Here is a 21433-nt window from a genome sequence, read left to right on the forward strand (position 1 = left end):
GCTTGCTTCCTGCTCCAGTCCACGTGAGACGTCGCTGGAGGCAGAATAGCGTGGTGTCTGTGCTTGGTTGGGAGCAGGCCTCTCTTGTCAGTGCTGCCCTCCAGTGTTCGACAGGCAGAAGGACAGGCTGAATTGCCGGGAGCTGTACCATCAATTTGCATGTTGCTCAGGGACTTGGACTGTACGTGTGTATTTCTTGTATAATGATGAGTGTGTGTGTGTTTTTTTCCTCTCTCGATATTTTGAATGTATGTTATGCACCTGGGCCCCAGGTTATGCTGTTTCGTTGGACGGTACCCATGTATGTTGGAATGATAATTAAACTTGATTTGATTTTAATCAGTTATGGTTAGGATTTAGAATGCTCTGTTAAGGAAGGGTATGGAGGAAGACTTAATTGACAAATCAAAGTAGAATAACTATCTGACCATGGGGAAAATGATCAGGATTGGGGGACAAGACGAGGGGAGTGGGACAAATTGGAATATTATGGTACAGAGCTAGCATGCACTTGACAGGCCAAATAGTCCTTCCCTCTGGTAATTTGTGTGATTTGGTGATGTTAAAACTGTGCACTTAGGCAATTCCTTCATCGGCCAAATAAATTGATCTCAGTTGGGGTCTAAGTTGAGATACCAAAATGCCTATAAAAACACTTGTTTTATTGGGGACATTTATCAGGAGTGCTGCTTACGCAGGGCTTGTAGTATTATTAAGGATCTCAGCCATCCATCCATCATCCTCTTTGACTCTACCATCAGGTAAGAGACTAGGATGCATAAAAATAAGTGCGGTCAGGATGAGAAACAGTTTCTTCCCCCAGGCTATTAGGCTTCTGAACTCCCTGCTACATTGTATTTGAAATGTCACTGGCTAATCTGTTCCGTACCTTACAATATTTAATATTAATGCACTTTAGTTTGTTATTTATGTGTGATTCATCTGTTGTGTTGGTGTGTTGAAAAGTGGTTAAGGTGTTCGTCTAGTGATTTGAAGGGCGCTAGTTCGAGCCTCGGCTGAGGCAGTGTGTGTGTCCTTGAGCAAGGCACTTAACCACACACTGCTCTGCAACGACACTGGTGCCAAGCTGTATGGGTCCTAATGCCCTTCCCTTGGACAACATCGGTTGTGTGGAGAAGGGAGACTTGCAGCATAGGCAACTGCTGGTCTTCCATACAACTTAGCCCAGGCCTGCGCCCTGGAAACCTTCCCAGGCACAAATCCATGGTCTCATGAGATTAACGGATACCTATATACATCTGTTGATTTTATCCTTACCTTCATAAGTTATTGTGTGTTATGTGTACTACTGTGCTTTACCCTGGTTCAGAGAAATGTTGTCTTATTTCTATATACAGTATATGCTTATATACATTATATACATGTATATAGTTAAATGACAATAAACTTGACTTGACTTTAGCTGGTGGTGGAAGAGATGAAATTCTATACCCAGAATTTCTATAGCTGATTCAATGATCTCTGTGGAAAGTGGAATATTGTGAAAGGACAAGGTAATCCATTGTCACGTTCATTGTGACAAAACAGTCTGTTGATTCTCAGTTATGTTTGCTGTGCGGTTGCTTGTGATGAGGTCCTGGATTCTGCTAGCATTTATACAACTCCTCCAGCAAGAGCCAATGTACATTTTTCACTTGTTCATATTGGGCTTTGGTGTTTACAGAGAAACAAAAATAGGTGGGAACAAACTCCATTGATTTTTTTTTGCCAAATTGTTTTGAAATAGATTAGAATTAACTACGCTTACATCAGGAGCTTCTGTAATTTTCAAATCTAAAGGAAAGTTGCTGTTACTTGGTTACCAGGTGCCTTGGTGGCATATCATTAATAAATGAGAGAAACGGGAACACAAGAACACCCAATTTTGAGATATCTGGAGAAGGTGAAGAGCAAGAAAATGTTTCCCGTAACATTTAATATTCTGAAGGACAATTGTGTGAAGCAACACTTTGCTTGATGCTTTCTTTTGAAGGCAATTGTGAATTTTGTTAAAAACACAAAAAGGACAAGCAAGTTAATAGAGAAAAAGGAATTTAAATTATGACTTTGATTTATCATGTTGAAGGCATTTATGTTGATGGATTCACACGTTAAGCAACTTTGAACTTTCCCGTAATGAAACTCATTAACTGGGAAGTTGAAAGCAAGTGTCAAGTTGAATAATGGTACGGAATATAGTATATAATATACTGTATATTGAAGTTCTTGTTAACTGTGAGGTGTTGAAGCTTGCTTTTTGTGTTATCTCAGACTCTCAAATCAAGAAGGCTTGACATCATTCAAATAACACTTTGCAGGTAATTCAACACTTTTTGCACAAAATAACCACTTGCATTTGAATGTATAAAACTCATTTAATCTTATTTATCTTCTGAAAAACTGTTCACATTCATAGCCTAGCACTTGACATTTGCTGGTGTACCATTTTATGACTTTTGTTCAAAAGTGAACAGGGTTTGGCCAGACCAAGAATATTTATTTGGAAGCCCACAAATCCAGACAGGAAAGAGACCAACGTTACAAAAAACATCATAAAAGGAAATCTTAGCCAATAACATGGATATAGAACTGGTCAGAATTCCATTGGAACAAACACTTTGTGTGAAAATTTCCTGCATATTGATTTGGGATGGGGTAGCATTGGTAAAAAGTTTCAGAATGTAAAACTTGACTCCAAACACCTTCAACAAACACTCCTCAATTTTCCTGTCCTGACAAAACGTCTCGGCCCGAAACGTTGACTGTACATCTTCCTAGAGATACTGCCTGGCCTGCTGCATTCACCAGCAACTGTGATGTGTTTTGCTTGAATTTCCAGCATCTGCAGAATTCCTCGTGTTTCAATTTTCATGCAGTGAGCTTTAACAAGAAGTTGTTGTGTATTACCCCATTCTCAAGAGGCAAGTGCTTTGCTAAAAATGCTTGGCTCAAATTTGATCAGATTTTGGCTTTTTCTGCTAACTCTAATGCATGGGGTTCTTGGGACTTGAGAATCTCTTCGGGTGGATAGCTTGAGAAAGAATTTGAGTTCAGAAGTGTTTTCCCTCTCCCCTACCTCTTATTCAAACCAATCTGCTTGATACCCCAGGATCTGTAAACTCTTCTCATTTGCAGCTCTGGTTCTGACATGTCTCCTTATATCACCTTTTTCATCTATCCCCCTTTCATCACCTACGTCCAACAATCTTCTACACCTAGTTCCAACTAGTTCTGCTCATCCCTTCCCATTTTTCATCCCCGTACCCTGGCATTTTCAGCCTGCAACTGTAGAAATTGCAATCACTTCCTTCACTATCATCCACTGACTTAGGCAGCCTCTCTGGGTGAGGCAGACATTCACATGCTCACCCTCCTCTTTAGTTTATTACATTTAATGCTTATAACATGACCTCTTCTGTATTGGTGAGACCAAGTGTAGACTAGACCACTATTTTCGAGTGCACCTGCTACAAAGTTCTTCTCCCTTTCCCATTTCCATGTGGTCTGTTCCTGACCTCCTTCAATGCCACGGTGAGGTCAAATGCAAACTAGAATAACTCAACTCATATTCTATCCAGTAGCTCAGCAGTATGAACATTGAATTTTCCAATTTAAAGTATGCCAATCACGTTCTGGATTTTATCCACTACCAATTGTCCACCCAAGGTCTCCGTCTCCTTATATCACCTTTTTCATCTATCCCCCTTTCATCACCTACATCCAACAATCTTCTACACCTAGTTCCAACTAGTTATCACTAATACTTATCTACCTGGTTTTTCTCTTCCTTGATTCACCTTTCCTATCTCCTTCTGATTCCATCTGCCCATCATTTCTCCCTTATCTGGTTCCACCTGTCACCTTCCAGACTGCATTTGTACAATTCATCCTTTCCTCTCTCATTGGCTCCATCCGCCCGTAATCCCACCCTCCCCTCATTTGCTTCTACCTATCACCTGCAAGCTTCTGGTCTCCTCTGTCCCTCTCAACTTCTATATGCTGGCTTTCTTCTCTCTACACTCTCAGTCCTGATGCTGAGTACTGATCCAAAGAGTTGACTATCCCCTGCTCTCCCTAGATCCAATATGGCCTGCAGAGATCTTCAGTATTTTGATTTTTTTGGCTTTTTTCATATCTTCTTTCTTCTAACTCCCTGCATGATCACCCCTTTCACCTGGCTGCCCAGTTGACTTGGTGGATGGCTGACTCAGAAATCATGTTAGGAATGTCAGTTTAATAGGATCAATTTCACTCTTTTATTCTGAGTTCCCTAACCACCATCACCCTTTCCGCCTGTTCCAATACCATCACCCTGTAATACATTGCTTACCACCTCAGAATTTTTATTCCACTCCAGAAAAGAGGTTGCATGATTTTAGTGGAATGAAGTTTCTGCATTTCCATTGACATGAAGTTCTTTGAACAATGTCTGTTCCATTGAAATTACTCAGATTGTTAGAAACCCTCATTATTGTAATAAGTACAAATTACTTCAGTGTTCTTGTATAAGTACAATTACATGAGGCATTGTTGATATTAGAAGAAAAGGATAGTATGAATTATTAAATGAAAGAAATAATTTCACTTCAGCTAAAACTATTGTACTACCAGATGATCTCCAGGTATGGGTAGTCTCACATAGCCCACAGGCTTGCAAAGCTGCTAAACTTGCCTGTATCTCTTATTTCTAATGTGGTGTGATTGATGATAGGCAGTTGTAGCTCTTATAAATTTCAGACTTCAGTATTCATATACCGGCTTTCTCACTGACAATATGGGTAGATATATATAAGTATTTGTCTTTTTTTTGGATTCAGCTGGTCTTTGACAGACCACACATGTATTCTCCACCTGCACTCACACTGAGAAAGGGTTGATGGCTGAGTAACTTAAAGTAAGACGTTATGGAAATGGGCCTACTGAGCCAGCTTATCCATGTCGACCAAAGTCCAGTCCCTAACCCAGTCCTATTTGCTCATGCTTGGCCCATATCCCTCTAAACCTTTCCTATCCATAGACTTATCCAGACGTCCTTTAAACGTTCATCTACTTTTTCAGCAATTGGATCTTGTGCTGAGGAGGCTCCCACTATATTGATAGGCAGGAGGTTCCCGTGCAGATAAAAACATTCCAATGCAGGTTAGATGGGAGGGTTTCAGTCCGAAATGTCAACATCTTCCTATAGATGCTGCCTGGCCTGCTGCGTTCCACCAGCATTTTGTGTGTGTTGCTTGAATTTCCAGCATCTGTATATTTTCTCATGTTCAGGTTAAATAAAATGTGACTTACATAAGTAATATCACATTGTCATAATTGGGCTGTTTTAAGTCATGTTGGCAGAGATCGGGGGAGTAGAAGGTTTTTCTAAAAGAAACCTGGGAAGTTGTTCCACTGCTTCCTTCAGCAGTACAGCAGAGCGCAGTGCTGGAGGGTGGAATTCTAATCCCAGTGGCACACTCCAAAATCAAGCCGGCAACTCTGGTGACATTGCATTTCTGAATGGTGTTTACAACAAACCGGATCAAGTGAGTTGTGCATCTTTCAATGAATGGATTTGGGGCCCAGCAGACTGACGGTTCATGGTGCAGATGTCACGGGTAGGTTGGACTTGTAGTGTATAATGTCAGATAATCCATGGTGTAATATGACAGGATGTGTGATCAGGGACCACTAGGGATGGCTCATCGGAGTAATGCAAGGCTGGAACCACAGACACAAAGCTCTGGCTCTGAACCATTCTCCATCAATTTAGTTCTTGTAAAATAAATCCATCAGTGTTTTGGGAAGGCGTCTCAAATAACTCTCTCTTTAACACACTGCCATGGGCAGAAAGGCAGCTGCCTCAGCTATTGCCAAATTCAAAATATATTACTGTGGCTATTTTTAATTTATTCCCCGCTCACTGAGATAACTGTACAATTCACCATTATATCTTCCCACAAGTTGTTCACAAAGAATCATCCAGGAAATTGCATCTTATAAGGAGAGAGGCATCAGTTCTAAAAAAGAAACATTTGTTTTGCTGAAAGGGCCGAAGTTCTCTTTGAAATGAATTGCTGGGCATCCAATTCGCAATGAATGAATACATAGATCTCTATTAAATAGTAATCCTTGTATGACTACCAGCTTACAGTGTTTGTCCATTGTTAGCTTCTGTTTAATCATTTTATGATTTTTTCTCCTTAGCAAGGTATTTCACACCAGGCAGGAAGAGCAAGCAGACTGACAACACACGCTTGGTTGCTTCTAATGTCAGTATCCAGCCATGGTTCAGTGGGAAATCAAACTAATTGTTTGGAATGTGTATTAACTGAACTGAAAAAAATTATTTCACTTACCACACTGAAGGTTAATGGACAATTTGGATTTCACTGCAAAGGATAAACTTCTGCAGCATGCAATTTCAGAGACAGTGGACATGGATAGCATTGATAAAGCAGAAATAGGATATGGTCCAAAACAATGCAATGTAATGAAATGTACAGCGGTTTAAACAATGGGCTGTCTCCTTCAGTCCTCTATATTCTACTATGTCTTGTCCTGTTTATCAACATTGGTGGCATAGTGGTGAACATTACATTAATGTTTCAAAGACAAGTATTCAACTGCCCCCCCATCTCCATCTCTCTCTCTCTTACCTCTGTCTGTCTGTATATCTGTCTCTCTCTGTCACTTCCTCTTTCTGTCTCTCTTTCTCTCTCTCTGTCTTCCTCTCCCTCCGTCTGTCTCTTTCTCTCATTCTTTCAGTCCATCTCTCTCTTTCTCTCTCTCTCTGTCTCTCTCTGCCTGTCTGTCTCTCTCATTCTGCCTCAGCCTGCCTGTCTCTCTTTCCATCTGTCTCCCTGCCTTACATGCTAGGTGCTTAAATTTAGATAACTAAACATTCTAAATTATAAGATTATCAGTAATATCGTTGGCAAAGCTACCATTTTGCTGTAAGATTTTCAATATTCATATTCAAGAGAACTGTTGAAGATTTTAGACTAGAAATGTACAGTGAGTTACAATAGACTAGAAATGTATAGTCAGTTACAATAGCTAACAACTGAAGTAACCAATAGTTCTTGCTGATGATACTAAACCAACGCGAGAAATGGGCAAAGATTGACACAGAGAATTGAATCTAGTTTAGAAAAATATGTTCAGCATGGATGCTTCAAAATCATACTTAGACCTATTTTTGGGAAAATACGCAGAAATGCCTCACAGGAATTACAAGTTATGAAAACAATATTTGTATTGAGTTAGATAAATTAATCAATCTACTGTAAGTGCTGGAGTAAGAGTTTTGGTTTGATGTTAATTTATTATTGTCACATGTATCAAGGATGCTCGGAGAGATTCGGTGGGGGACGTGAGCCCGGTGCTCAGCCGGGGACCGTGGTCAAGTGGTCAGCGACTTGGGCCGGCTCCCCCACCGGACTTAGTCTGGTGAGGAGGGTGTGAGGAAACCCAGCAGGACTAAAAAAAACAAGACCTGACAAAGGGAGGATGAGCTCCTTGTGAGCCAACGGCCATCTTCCGTGGAAGAGATTAAAGCCTCACCACGTATCTATGAATTGTATGCTATGCGCCTAGTTAGAAGAGACATGATGAACGTGGGCACTGCACCGTGTGCCTGCACCTGTCCAAGGCCTCCGCCTAAGGAAGGGTCGAGCTCAAAGAAGCGACCGCGGCTGGAGTTCGGGCTTGAGTTCGGCGGGGGCGGCAGCGGGCGGTGCCAAGGCGGCCAGCAAGAACGAACTGGAGGAGAGGCTGTGCTCGGTGCTGTCGCAAGATCGAAGAGGATGGAGGTGCATAGCCACCAACCCCGGATTCGGGATGGCACCCACTGACTGACTGACTGACTGACCAAGATACAGTGAAAAGCTTGTTTTGCGTACTGGTCATACAGATCAAATCATTACACAGTGCTTTGAGGTAGAATAACGTAAAACAATAACAATGCAGAATAAAGTGTAAAAGCTTCTGAAAACTGTGCAGTGCAAGATTATAATGAGGTAGAAGGTGAGGTTAAGAGTCCACCTTATTACACAAAAAGTCTGTATAAGAGCCTGATGACAGTGGAATAGAAGCTTTCCTTGAGTCTGGTGGTATGTGCTTTCAGGATTTTGTCACAGACTATTAGTCTTGTTTTACAAGTCACCAATACCAATACTACTTAAGGGTTTATGAAACAATATGGTCTCAAGCACAAACAAGAAAAAATCTGCAGATGCTGGAAGTCCAAACAACACACACAAAATGCTGGACTCAGGAAGAAGGGCCTCGGCCTGGAACGTCGACTGGACTCTTTTCCATAGATGCTGCCTGGCCTGTTGAGTTCCTCCAGCATTTTGTGTGTGTTGCTTGGTCTCAAGCACATGCCTTTGGCAGAGAGGTCAGTGAGACTTGACAAAGAAGCACTGAAGAAACAAATATTACAAGGGTGCCCAAACTTAGAAGTAACTTACTATCTGAGTGAAATATGCCACATTCAGGGTGGAGTCACTAACACATAGAAGAATCAGAACACAATTCAGCCAAATGTAGAATGGTAAATGGAAGAGGTGCGGCTGAAGCAGAATACATCAGGTCATGGGGAGGAATGGAGAAGCTGTATATCTTTCTGCACTTCTCCTTTTCTTGTTGTGATTCATTGAATCAGAACACACTGATCTTCTGATGGTTCTGTGGAGAATCTTTGGCTAGTGGCAGCCCACCCCTTGGTATGGTGTGGACTTCCCTATCTGTGCACCAGAGGAGATCCAAGTGAAAAACTTGAAAAAAAAACAAGAAGTAAATTTAGAGTTACAGCATGGAATAGGTCCTTTGGACCTTTGAGCATTGTGCCAGTAGCCTACTGATTTAACCCTAGCCTCATTACAGGGTAATTTACAATGACCAATTAATTTACTAGCTGGTAGGTCTTTGGACTGTTGGAGGAAACTGGAGCAGCTGGAGGAAGCCCATATATTCCATAGGGAAGATGTACAAACACCTTAAAGGGTACGTTGGATTGAGCTCCAAACTTTGATGCCCCGCTACCACTATGCTAACGTGATGCCCAAGGTACAAAAGTACTGGGGGCATTAATTCCACAAACTTATTCACCTTAAAAAGCCATGGGTTCTGAATGCCCGATTGTGTTTCTTGCTGCAGTGGGTGATGTAATCTTGTGTAATATATGAATAGTTGCTGCTTTTTAAAAATTGGAAACTGGAGCCCTGCTCATGACTGAGAAACCTACGCATCCAATCAAATTTTGAGGCTATTGCTTTATTTGTCTGCTGAAATCTCAAGGTGAAAATTGTAGTCAGTCTATTTGGGAATTTTCCAGGTTTGGCCTGAACTCTCTGGTAAATTGTGAGAATTTCCAATATCTCCAGGGATTTTGGAGGAATTGATGGGGCCTGCCCCAAACTTACCCCTCAGAGCCAAGATGTTGGGACTGTGGGTGCATATTTATTTGGGGTTTGCGTCCTGAGAGATCCTCAGAGAGTCCCTTAAATGAACACACTTAATATTCCAGTGAGGCTGAATTTATTTCTTCTTGCTTGAGCAACAACATTCAAAGCTAGGATGAAGGAGCATGGGATGTTCTACTGTTAATGAGCATGTCCTTGTGTTTAGTGTACTATGGAAAGGAGGTCAGTCCGCAGTGACGTGAGATCCCATGGTGGAGAAATTTCTCTGCTCATTTGGGTCCAATTAATTTGATCATCTCCTGGGGTAATTCACTAAGATTTCTCAAAGATGTCTAAAGGTACTAAAAGGAAGAAAAAGTAACTTAATAATTGCTTCACATGGCTGAAAGGATCTCATTACTGGTTCAAATTTGACGCAATTCTTCAGCAACCAACTAGTCACGTATTGGAATAATCGAAACCATCAATAATTATTTATTGATTGATTGATTGAGATACAGCATGCTGCCCAGCAATCTCCAATTTAATCCTAGCCTAATCATGGGACAATTTACGATGACCAATTAACTACTGTAAGACTCTCACCAGGGCTCGTACACCAACTTGGCTCATCAACTCGTTCTGCTGACAGCCACGTGACTCAGCTCTGAAAAGGCCTCCATTCCTAAGCAATGCACATCTAGGGTCAGTATCATTTGGGGTTTAACCAAATAGGAATGTTGCGATGTTTCAATTAAAGGAACCTCAATTTGAGTGAATGCTGTGTAAATACTGCCCATACACAGTTATCGGTAGCCCAGACATAGAAACGTAGAAACATAGAAAACAGGTGCAGGAGTAGGCCATTCGGCCCTGCGAGCCTGCACCGCCATTTATTATGATCATGGCTGATCATCCAACTCAGAACCCCGCCCCAGCCTTCCCTCCATACCCCCTGATCCCCGTAGCCACAAGGGCCATATCTAACTCCCTCTTAAATATAGCCAATGAACTGGCTTCAACTGTTTCCTGTGGCAGAGAATTCCACAGATTCACCACTCTCTGTGTGAAGAAGTTTTTCCTCATCTCGGCCCTAAAAGGCTTCCCCTTTATCCTCAAACTGTGACCCCTCGTTCTGGACTTCCCCAACATCGGGAACAATCTTCCTGCATCTAGCCTGTCCAATCCCTTTAGGATTTTATACGTTTCAATCAGATACCCCCTCAATCTTCTAAATTCCAACAAGTACAAGCCCAGTTCATCTAGTCTTTCTTCATATGAAAGTCCTGCCATCCCAGGAATCAATCTGGTGAACCTTCTTTGTACTCCCTCTATGGCAAGGATGTCTTTCCTCAGATTAGGGGACCAAAACCGCACACAATACTCCAGGTGTGGTCTCACCAAGGCCTTGTACAACTGCAGTAGTACCTCCCTGCTCCTGTACTCGAATCCTCTCGCTATAAATGCCAGCATAACTGATCGTACGCCAGCATAAAATTGTAAAGAAATTACATCTACCAAATTTACAGTTACAGAAAAAAGGAAAGAAAAATAAAAGGGCCCAATACAATTAAACCAGTCCAATACGCACATAAATATTGGAGCTCATTTCTAGAGTAGTCAGCGTTTATTGCTCTACTCGTGCGTTGGATCCACAGGCAGTGTGAAAGCACCTGCCACTGTCCAAATTTCCCTCAAAGACCATCGCGAATGAACTGGCTCTCTCAGGAGTACTGGCCCTTCCTCCTTGGAGTCATCCATCTGCACAACGCACTTCTTGTAACGGGAACTCTCCATCTAATCGCATTCTGTGGCACCTTCCCTTGTGCCCTGCTCGGCAGCTCCTGCCAAAAGGACCCCAAACCAGACTACTGTCCTTCAGAAATCTCTTCCCGCCCATCTCTCTCTAGAACCTTCTCTACATCCCACAGTCCTGACTGGCTGGCACAGCCTTTCTAAATTGGACAACATGGCCCTTTATCTTTAACTGAAGCCAAAACACTCTTACCAGCAGGACGCACTAGTTTTACAGAAAACTGCGAAAATAAGATACCTCACAGCATAGCAGTAGAAATCTTAAACAGGGCTTTATTTATTTATTGAGATACAGTGCGGAATAGGCCCTTCCAGTCCTTTGAGCCGCGCTGCCCAACAATCCCCTAATTTAATCCTAGCCCAAACATGGGACAATTTGCAATGACCCATTAACCTACCAACCAGTACTTTGGACTGTGGGAGGAAATCGGAGCACCCAGAGGAAACCCACCCGGTCACCAGGAGAATGTACAAACTCCTTACAGGTAGCAACGGGAATTAAACCCTGGTTGCCTGCACTGTAAAGTGTTGTGCTGACCATTATGCTACTGTGCTGCCCATAAGGAGAAAGAGAATTTTAAAACCTTACACACCAAAAGCACATGATAAAATAGTCCAATGTCAGCATGATTTCCTTAAAGGGAAATCTTGCCTGACAAATCTGTTGGAATTCTTTGAAGTAACAGGCAGAATAGACAAATGAGAGTCAGTGGATTGTGTTTACTGGGATTTTCAGAAGGTCTCTGACAAAATGCTGCACATTAGGCTGCTAAACAAGATAAGAGCCAACGGCATTACAAGGTCTACGATGAATAGAAGATTGGCTGACTGGTAGAAGGCAAAGAGTGCAAATAAAGGGATTCTTAGTGGTGTTTCACAAGGGTTGTGTTGGGTCTGTTACTTTTCACTTTATGTCAGTGACTTGGATAATGGAATTGATGGCTTTTTGCCAAGTTTGCAGATAATACCATGGTAGGTGGAGGGACAGGTAGTGTTGAGGAATCAGGGGGTCTGCAGAAGTCTTGGAACATTTGGAAGAAAGGGCAAAGAACTGGCAGCTGCAATACTGTGTAGGGAAGTGTATGTTAATTCACGTTGGTAGAAGGAATAAAGGCATAGATTATTTTCTAAATGGGAAGGAAATTCAGAAATTGGAAGTGCAAAGGGGCTTGGGAGTCTTAGTGCAGGGTTCCTAAAATTAACTTGCAGGTTGAGTCAGTAGTTAGAACAACAAATGCAGTGCTAGATTTCATTTTGAATGGACTAGAATATAAAAGCAATGATAAATCTTGAAGCTTCATAAGGCATTGGTCAGGGCATTGGATGGTGAATCTGTGCAACTTATTGCCGCAGACTCTGTGGAGGCCAAGCCTCTGAGTTTATTTAAAGTGGAGGTTGAAACGCTCTTTATTAGAAAGGGTGTCAAAGGGTACAGGGAGAACTCAAACCAGGTCCAGGAACAGCTATTGCCCTTCAATCATCAGCCAATCAGTGTGGAAATCTTCACTCACCTCAACAGCTCAATTGATTCCACAACACATGGACTTGCTTTCAAGGAATCTACAATTAATGTTCTCAGAATTATTTATTTGTCGTTATTATCGTATGCTTTTTTTCTGCTTGCATTTTCTCATGTCCTCGATATTTTTTGCTTATTTATTTATTATTATTTTTTCTTCTGTATTTGTGTAGTTTGTTGTCTTTTGAACATTGGTTGTTCGTCTGCCCTGTTGGACGCAGTTTTTAATTGACTCTAATATGCGTCTTGGGACTTACTGAGCAGGCCTGCAAGAAAATGAATCTCAGAACTGTATCTGGTGCCATATATGCACTTTGGTAATGAGTTTACTTTGAACTTTGAGTTTGTCTTTTGCATATTGTTTGTCAGTCTTTGCTTGTGTGTATTTTTTCATTGATTCTATTTTATTTCTTTGTTCTATTGTGAATGGCTACAAGGAAATGAATCTCAGGGTAGTACATGGTGACATATATGTACTTCGATAATCAAGTTACTTAGAATTTTTAACTTTTGAGAAGGCAAGAGACTGAGGTTGAGAGGGAATAATACATCAGTCATGATTGAATTGCAGAGCAACCTCAAAGGAACAAGTAGCCTAATTCTGCTTCTACATTTTCTGGTTATAATCACATCAAAGTTGGGATACAGGTAGTTTCACAAAAATACAATTATTAAAATGTAATTGCAGTACAAAATTGGATTTCTAATGAATATTAGTCCGACTTTAAAATCCTCTGGCCACTTACCATCTCAGAATCAGATTCTGATTCTGATTCAGCAGCCAATCCAGAAGAAATCCTTGTTATTAGTCCTTTTATATATTCATTGCCCAGAATTTTCCTTATTATTTCATGCATGTGTGTTTGAGTCTTCAGAAGTCTATGAATTCATTATAAAAGTTAGTTATAGAAACTCCCCTTTATTGTTTGAATTGGCTGAGAAGTGATGACTTGGCAACTTCCTCTTCCAACATCATACTTCAAATGTTAACTTCAAAACATGAGCTCCAGATGACCATCAAAAGTATTTGGGTATTCAGGATTGAAAGAGTATGTCTGTGCTGAATCAATAAACTATTGGCTATACTGGTAGAACTTAACAGTTGTTCATGGTGGTTCTTGAATTGAATATCTTTGACAAAAAAGTATCAATTGAGTGAATTAGTAGAAGAGATGATAATCAAAACTGTAACAATTCTTCCAACTCAGAACTAAAGTAACATTCTGGTCCTGAAACTCTGAAATTGAGGTCATTAAACTTTGCTGATTGATTTATTTCTGGGACTGTGGCCCTGAATTTGGCTAATCATTTTCAGGAATTTTGTGACCCTGTTTGAAGTGTTGCTGGGCACATGTCACTAGACTTGAATAGTCTCTCTACTCCAAATCAAAGCAGAATCTAGTACTTGAATGTTAACAACATGGCCTAGGATCAACCTGCTGGCATGGGTGACAGAGGTTTAGTGTGTGTAGTTGGATGTAGCATCCATGGAAACAACTGGATGCCCTACACAGTGTTAATGCTTGGACTCGCCATTACTCAAACCGGAAGCAATTTCTTCTGTATTCTCAGACACGAAGGGGCCGCTTTTTGTCAACTACCCACTTCGTTACCTTTGACGACTGTGTTAAATTGTCCAGCAGAAATTGTTTCCTAGGCTGTTGTTTCTACTAGGTGCTGTCTCTGTCCTACAGTGTTATGTAATGTATTAGATATTGATTCTATTTTGACAACTTTCCCACTGTCCATTTATGTTTAGGTCATCAAAGGGAGATGTAGTGATTGGTGTAGCTTCTACAGAAGGTGAACCTAGAACAAATGAACAGGGATAAAACTTAGTTTTCCATGGGAAGCTAAACCAGAACTGATGCTTGATAGTCCAGGCCACATCAGGTTGCCAGGCTCCCTGACATTTTTCAGGGTATTTTCTTGAGGAAAGTAAAGTGACGTGGATAGATATTCAGGACTTGCTCTTTGCATTGACTCTCTGTGGTCTTCATAATGACATTCATAGATTCCTGCTACACCTGGATGAGGGATTGGATGTGAACTGACCCACCTTCATTTCATATCCGAAGTGAATAATGAAGTGGGTAAAGGATGAGCCTTTGAAGAGGGTTGTGAAAATATGTGGGTTGGTTTCATATGCACCATTAATGCAGGTTGCAGAATAAATAATCCTCAAGAAATGAGTTCTGAAATGAGAATGGGGTGATAGGAACCACCTTTGGATTGAAGCCAAACACAGGAGGTCATCGATGAAAGGACAAGAACATGGTAAGAACATGATTGGCAGAAGAGACTACTATGGTGTCCATATATTGGTGAAGAATGAGGTGAAGGTTAGCTGTGTTTGGGGATGGGTGCCAAGGAACATTACTGGTAAATAAGAGTTCTGGTATTGAGCACATGTCCTGATTGGTTGGTGCAAAATTGGCATTGTCTTCCACTTTCTTCAAGGCCTTCTGCAGAATGGTTTTAGGCACCTTTCTGCCTGAGGGAAACAGGGTACGTTGACATGGCTTCAGCTGCTTCTCTGGCACTTCTGTGGCAGCCCTAGGGAGAATGGGTCTTTCTGTCTGAAATTAAAAGTAAAAGCAATCTCTCCTCACTAAGTGATGGCACCCCATTTTAACTTGTGATTTGCTATGTACCTGGATGCCAGGTTTTCTAGAAATCACACTCTCCAGGTGATGAGAATGTAAGTGGATGACCTGTGCCCTAGACTACACATGAAAAACATATGGGTGCCACAGCAGGGTAGTGGTTAACGCGATGCTATTACAGCACGGAGTGTTCCGGAGTTTGGAGTTCAGTTCTGCTGCCGTACTGTAAGGAGTCTTCCATACTCTCTGTGGAATGCATGGGTTTTCCCTGGTGCTCCGGTTTCCTCCCAAGGTCCAAAGACGTACCAGGTAGGTTAAATGGTCATTGTAAATTGTTCCGTGGTTAGGTTAGGGTTAATAGGATTTGTCAGGGATTGTGTGGCACGGCTCAAAGGGCCAACTCTGCACTGTATCGCTAAATAAAAAATAGATAAATCAGCCCTGCTATCTTTATTCAGTTATAATTCCTTTTGCTTTAACATTAAAGTGATCGGAAATAAAGACCTTCAAAATATTAAAACTTTTTTTTAAGTAAACACTTCTGCAATTTCACCACTGAGGACCGTTTCCCTACTATAACTGACAATGGTTGGAATATAGCTTCTCAATTGCAAGATATTCCACAATGAAGTTGCATGTGTCATGTAGTGCTTTGTATAACACTTAAAAAGGAGAACTGCTACATAATTGGGATTGAGGATTTATTTTTCTTTCATAAATTAGAATTGATTGATTTGGGCCACTTTAGTTTTTCTCTTCTCCTTAACATACGATTACATTAAAATTAGGCCATTATACATGTTTCTATACAAACTAGAAAACAAATCCAGTTAACACAGTTGAAGGGAATTTTACCAAACTAGGTGGCAACAACACCAGAATCTGTCATTTTTTAAATATATATATATATGTAAATAAAATGCCATCGTTGTAAAAGCTTTATGTGCTTTTCAAAGGCTGCTGCAGCTCTGGAAGGGCTCAATTTCATGAGAAACAGAAACCTTTGATCTTCTGAAATGCAGCAAATAAATAAAAATTAAACTTAATGGAATCCTATTCTATATCATATACAGTTGTAGAAATAATGCAAATTGACAATGATTTAATAGCATTCAATGGGAATAATTGTAACAAAAATGACATGGTAAGTTCTCATAACAGATTTTCACAAAATATATGAGTGCTTAAATTATCAAGTGATGTAATTCAAAGTGGGACCCTGGCGTGACAGTAGACATTTCCATTCTAAAAGCAAGATCCTTGGGGCAGTGGCATTAAACTGTGAAATTGTGCAGAGCAGTGATGTTGTCACACCCCTGTGAAGGAATAAAGCTGAGTTAATGTCTTTGCACAATAGAATTTTTATACCTTAAGTACAGTGTTTCCATTTCCAACAGCTACATAAAACTGAGTTACTGGACTGCATATCACTATTCACCCTCCAAATACAGAGTCTTTTAACAGCTTTGAAACGGTGCTTGTAACTTGTATGCCTTTGCATCAATCTGTTTATAATTTATAGGTGGTAATGCCAATGAAAGTAACAGAAGATTGTTGCAGTCCAGTATGATATTTCTTCAATTGTAATGTTTGATATATTATTATATAAATTACAATGGTATTTAGTGAAATTTCAGTATTGAAGTTAAAGGATGTTAGGGATAGGCTAGAGGTAAAAATTGCCTATTGTCAGGAATGCCCTTGCCCAGGTCAGTATGCAGCATTGGTTAGATGTAGGCAAAGAATAATGTTGCTCTTCCTCAGCAGTGATTCCTAATTCTATTTTTGGTAGGATGATGTGGTGCAACTTTTGGTTGTTACACTGTCCATTCTTGGGTTGCTTTGAATAATATTAATATGAACATATCTTGAAACAATTTATGGATATATTGTGGATTTGTACTTTATAAGTTGATTAAGTTCAACCTGACACTTTTCACCTTCAACCTTATTGACTGTAGTTTGCAGTGTTTCAGCAAAGAACTCTTAAGTGGATTGATTGAACCCATTTCTTGGTGTGAACAGGTGTGTCCACACTTTCTTGTTAGATTTTTATTGAGAGACAACGTGGCTATTAGTCTGACATTGGGCTCAAGTGTCTGAGGTACTTCTTCCAGATTGATCATTTAGATACTTTTACATGTATATGAACATTTACTTAGATTTGTAACAATCTTATCTATTATATTTCTTTGAAATTATGATTTTTGCAAACAAAATATCAGAGCAGACATGTGGTAAGAGGCATAAGGAATGAAGCCCAAGATTTATGACTTCTCTGGAATGACTTCATAAATGAATAACTCTAGATATTTACAACATCCTCAGAACAGAGTTCAAACCTTCTAACCTTGAATTTCACAAACCGTGATTAAAGCTATCACTGCCTTTAAGGAAAAGGAAAAGCTTTGATTTATTTCATATTAATAATTTTGTGACTGTTAGGGCACAGAACCAGCTAAGAAAAACTGTCTTCACGAGTCACTAAAATTGCATATGCATGCAAACTTGCTAGGATAACTTCAGGCATTACATATCTAGCCAGCTTGTTGGGCCTTAGCAGGAAGCTTTAATTTGATACCATAACCAAAGACTTATTTATTTCCGTATCTTCACTAAATTGTTATGGAGCTGTTCTTGAGGGTGAGGCGATTTGGGAGAATGGTGCAGTCTATTATAAAAATTTGTCTGGAATGGAGTTTATACCTTGAAATCTATTTAAGGATCAACAATGCATGGTTATCTCAATGTGTGTTTTTAAAATCTGATAGCAGCCAACATCTGAATTGATACCAAGCAAATCTTTTGTGACAACATGAATTCAGTAAAATTTCGCCCAAATGAGTGAAATATTACAGTTAGCACTTTCCATATTCAGGTCAAACAGTAAACACTATAGAAAGACTTTTGAATGTGTCAAGTTAAAAATCAGTAATAAGAGTCCTGAAGAACGGTCTTGGCCCAAAGTGTCAACTGTTTATTCATTTTGATGGATGCTACCTGACCTGCTGAATTCCTCCAGCATTTTGTGTGTGTTTCAGTAACTAGTGCAGATGCTTTTATATTTCCTATTGAATAAAAGACAGGTGTGTAGAGCCAGACGGCTACCAATAAACAGGGCCTGGACTCTACAGTTACTTAACTAAAGCTAGCTCTTTTCTTCTGACAGCTGGATAACACATCCACACTGAGACTGCATTGAGGTATGGGAGGGAGGCAGCAATTTGAAGGACTAAAGGAGGGATGATTGTGTAACTGCTGTTACACTGTCAGAAAGGGTAAAAGAACTCACTGAGAATTGTCAGGCCTCACTGAAAATACGATAAATGTATCAACAATAAAGATGTTAATGAAAAAAAAATTGGAGGCATACTGTGTTTGGTCAGTCATTTGCAAACTCCTTTTTTCTATACAGTTTATTTACAAAATGTATTAAAACTCCTTTCTTTTACAATACCTCATTTCTGAGGCTTTGTAATTGATGTCCACTCATGCATCTTTATGCTTTAAATATTTGCTAATTTGCTCATTAACATTTCTGAGTTTGGCAATGTGCAGTTTTAACAGAAACATCTTTGTGACTATAGCTTAACTTCTATAGTTTGAAGTTAAAAGCGGGAAGTGTAGGCAATTACTTTTATACATGCAAGTTTTAAAAGAATGAAAAGAACTCAAATCCTTCACCTCTGTGAAGATTTCACCCTTGGAAACTGACACAAATCAATAAATCTACATGATTTCTGTTCATATTATCACTTAAAAATCATTTTGTTTTTATATAGACACTTTGTGTATAGCACTCTGATTAACCCCTTCTCACCTGATCAGGTCACTATAGATTCACATCTTCTCAATGATCAGACACTTGAGAATATTCAGAGAGGGAAAGGTTAAACCTATTTGCTCCTATATAAAAGTAGGCCATCATTGTATGTGATTATTCACATTCAGTTTGACGTCATGACCATCATCTTCTCCACAGACTGGATTTTAACCCACTGAGTCCCCCATATTGTATTATTAATAGAGGTAATTAATATGTAGGTACCTTACTGAACAGCTTGGGTTGTATTAAGAAAATTATAGAACTCTACTTTTTCCCCTCACAGAAAAGATGTCATGTAAGAATTTTGCCATTGTTCCTTGCAAGAAACCTTTGTTGATTAACATAGTTATTGAACGAACTGTTTCACACTTAATTTATATTGCATATTGGTGTTTGCACTTTGAGTACTTCGCCAATTTCTCATTTTAATTGTTGTGAGGCAAAACTACACTGGCGCTCAAAGTAATGAGTTCCAATATTATTGTTCAGGTATTTTATACATGAAACCTTTCCTCTGAAAATCTTGTGTTATCAAATGATGGCTTTTTGTTGAACTAAATTGACTTTATTCCAGTATATAATTTCACAGAGAAGCTAGATTTTTTAAGACTCTGCCCTGTATTTTCAAGCAAGCTAGATGCTTATTGTGATTCTGAATGATGAGTTGCATTGTTGTGATTCTCCATTATGTTCCATAAGGCACTGAAGGAGTATTCAGTTTATTATGAAAAGTCTGGTGCACCATCAGCCACTCCGGTACCATGTCTGACTCCCGGTACAGCGTGCAGTGACCGCAGGTAGTCAGGGGTCATGGCACGGCCCTTTCCTCCAATGCTCCCAATTACGGACAATGTTCCTTTGTTTTGCGTGGCATCAGCATAGGTCAGCTGTAACACAAAATGAAAAAGAGAGTACCTGTTATTAAAAGCATTATATACTGTACGTAACATGATTTATGGATTGACTGACAAATTAAATATTATGCTTGCCATTGAATTTTTGAACTCTGATAGCATTGCTAAGACAGTGTCAGATTAACTACGATAAAACACTGAAAATGAGTCAAGTTATGTTAGCATGATGACTGGATAAAAATAGTGCATTTCCAGTCATGAACTGTAAAATTTACAATAGGCATGTCCATCTGCATGATTCAATAACATGTATAACTAGAATAAATATGATAGAACTGCTGGTAGAATTGGGCACAGGAGTTTGAGTATAATATTGGAAATATTATACTGAAACAAGTTCAGGTATTATTAATAAACTAGTATTTTGTAGACAGCCATCTGTAAGGTAATGTAAGTGGCCTAAAATTAGTTGAAATGTTCAACCAGATGGAATTCACATTACATTTCAATATGGTGATATTAAATCAATTGCTGCTAATGGTGGTCATTTCAAACCCAAGGGTGCCCTCATTTCTGAGTAGAAATCTTCGTGTGTAGAATTCGCTTTCGACTGAATTGTGAAGTAGTGGCAGGTGCTAGGCTGATTTGAGCTGGCTGTGGGTAGAATGTCTAAAAGGAACTAGCAGCAATAAACTGCTCCCAAGTCCTAGATTTGTGAGTATCCAGTAGAAGTTCAAGATGGAGCCCATATGTGCTGGGATTGCCCCAGAGTAATGCCGAGTAATCTATCTTGGGTATCCGGTGGCAGGCAGATCAGAAATTTCTTTTGAATGGTTTCTCCCAAGTTGGACGTTAGGAGGAGAAAAAAAGGTAAATTGATTATTTTTTTTTCTTATTGTAATGCTTATAATCACACCTTTATGTTATGACATGTTAATCTTCTATTTTGTAAAAATTAGTCTGTCTGTCACTTTGAATAACAGAATTCATTTAAAAATGCGTTCTGTCAAAAACATCCCAGCAGTGACTAGAGGCTTCTGAGGCCTGGTTATGGTATAATATATATGACTTGAATATTTCCTCTCAGTTTCTTAACAAAATTGGTAATAGAGCAGTTTAACAGTTGTCCAGTAGCTCCACTCCAGAGAAATGCTAGAAGATAGTTACAGTCTTGCAGTGAGAAAGACTGAGAGAGGTTTTTGGGTGATGACACATCCTACCTTGACACTAGTCAGCACTCATTGTGGACCTGCACAACATCATGTTGCAGATGTAACACAGAGATAAATTTCTATAGACTGCAAAATCTGTGCAGAGTGCTCCACTGATCCTCCTGATAGATGTAACTGAAGACTGAGATAACAAAGGTCACATTATAATGAATTAATACTCTTCCCCACATGTCTGTTGGAGATGATAGGAAGTGA

At 39.8% G+C, this 21433-nt stretch overlaps 1 protein-coding gene across 3 annotated transcripts in view; it reads right to left on the minus strand.

Moving 5' to 3' along the window:
• Nucleotides 1-19865: 19865 nt before the first annotated feature.
• gria3b (glutamate receptor, ionotropic, AMPA 3b) overlaps nucleotides 19866-21433 on the minus strand; it is a 390090-nt gene continuing 388522 nt past the window's right edge. For all 3 annotated transcript variants that reach the window (XM_063060955.1, XM_063060956.1, XM_063060954.1), the window contains exon 16: nucleotides 19866-20039. The gene's annotated coding sequence lies outside the window, so the exon portion shown is untranslated. The remainder of the gene's footprint in view (nucleotides 20040-21433) is intronic.

Source organism: Mobula hypostoma, chromosome 10 (genome assembly GCF_963921235.1).
Source record: "Mobula hypostoma chromosome 10, sMobHyp1.1, whole genome shotgun sequence".
NCBI classification, from domain to species: Eukaryota; Metazoa; Chordata; class Chondrichthyes; order Myliobatiformes; family Myliobatidae; genus Mobula; species Mobula hypostoma.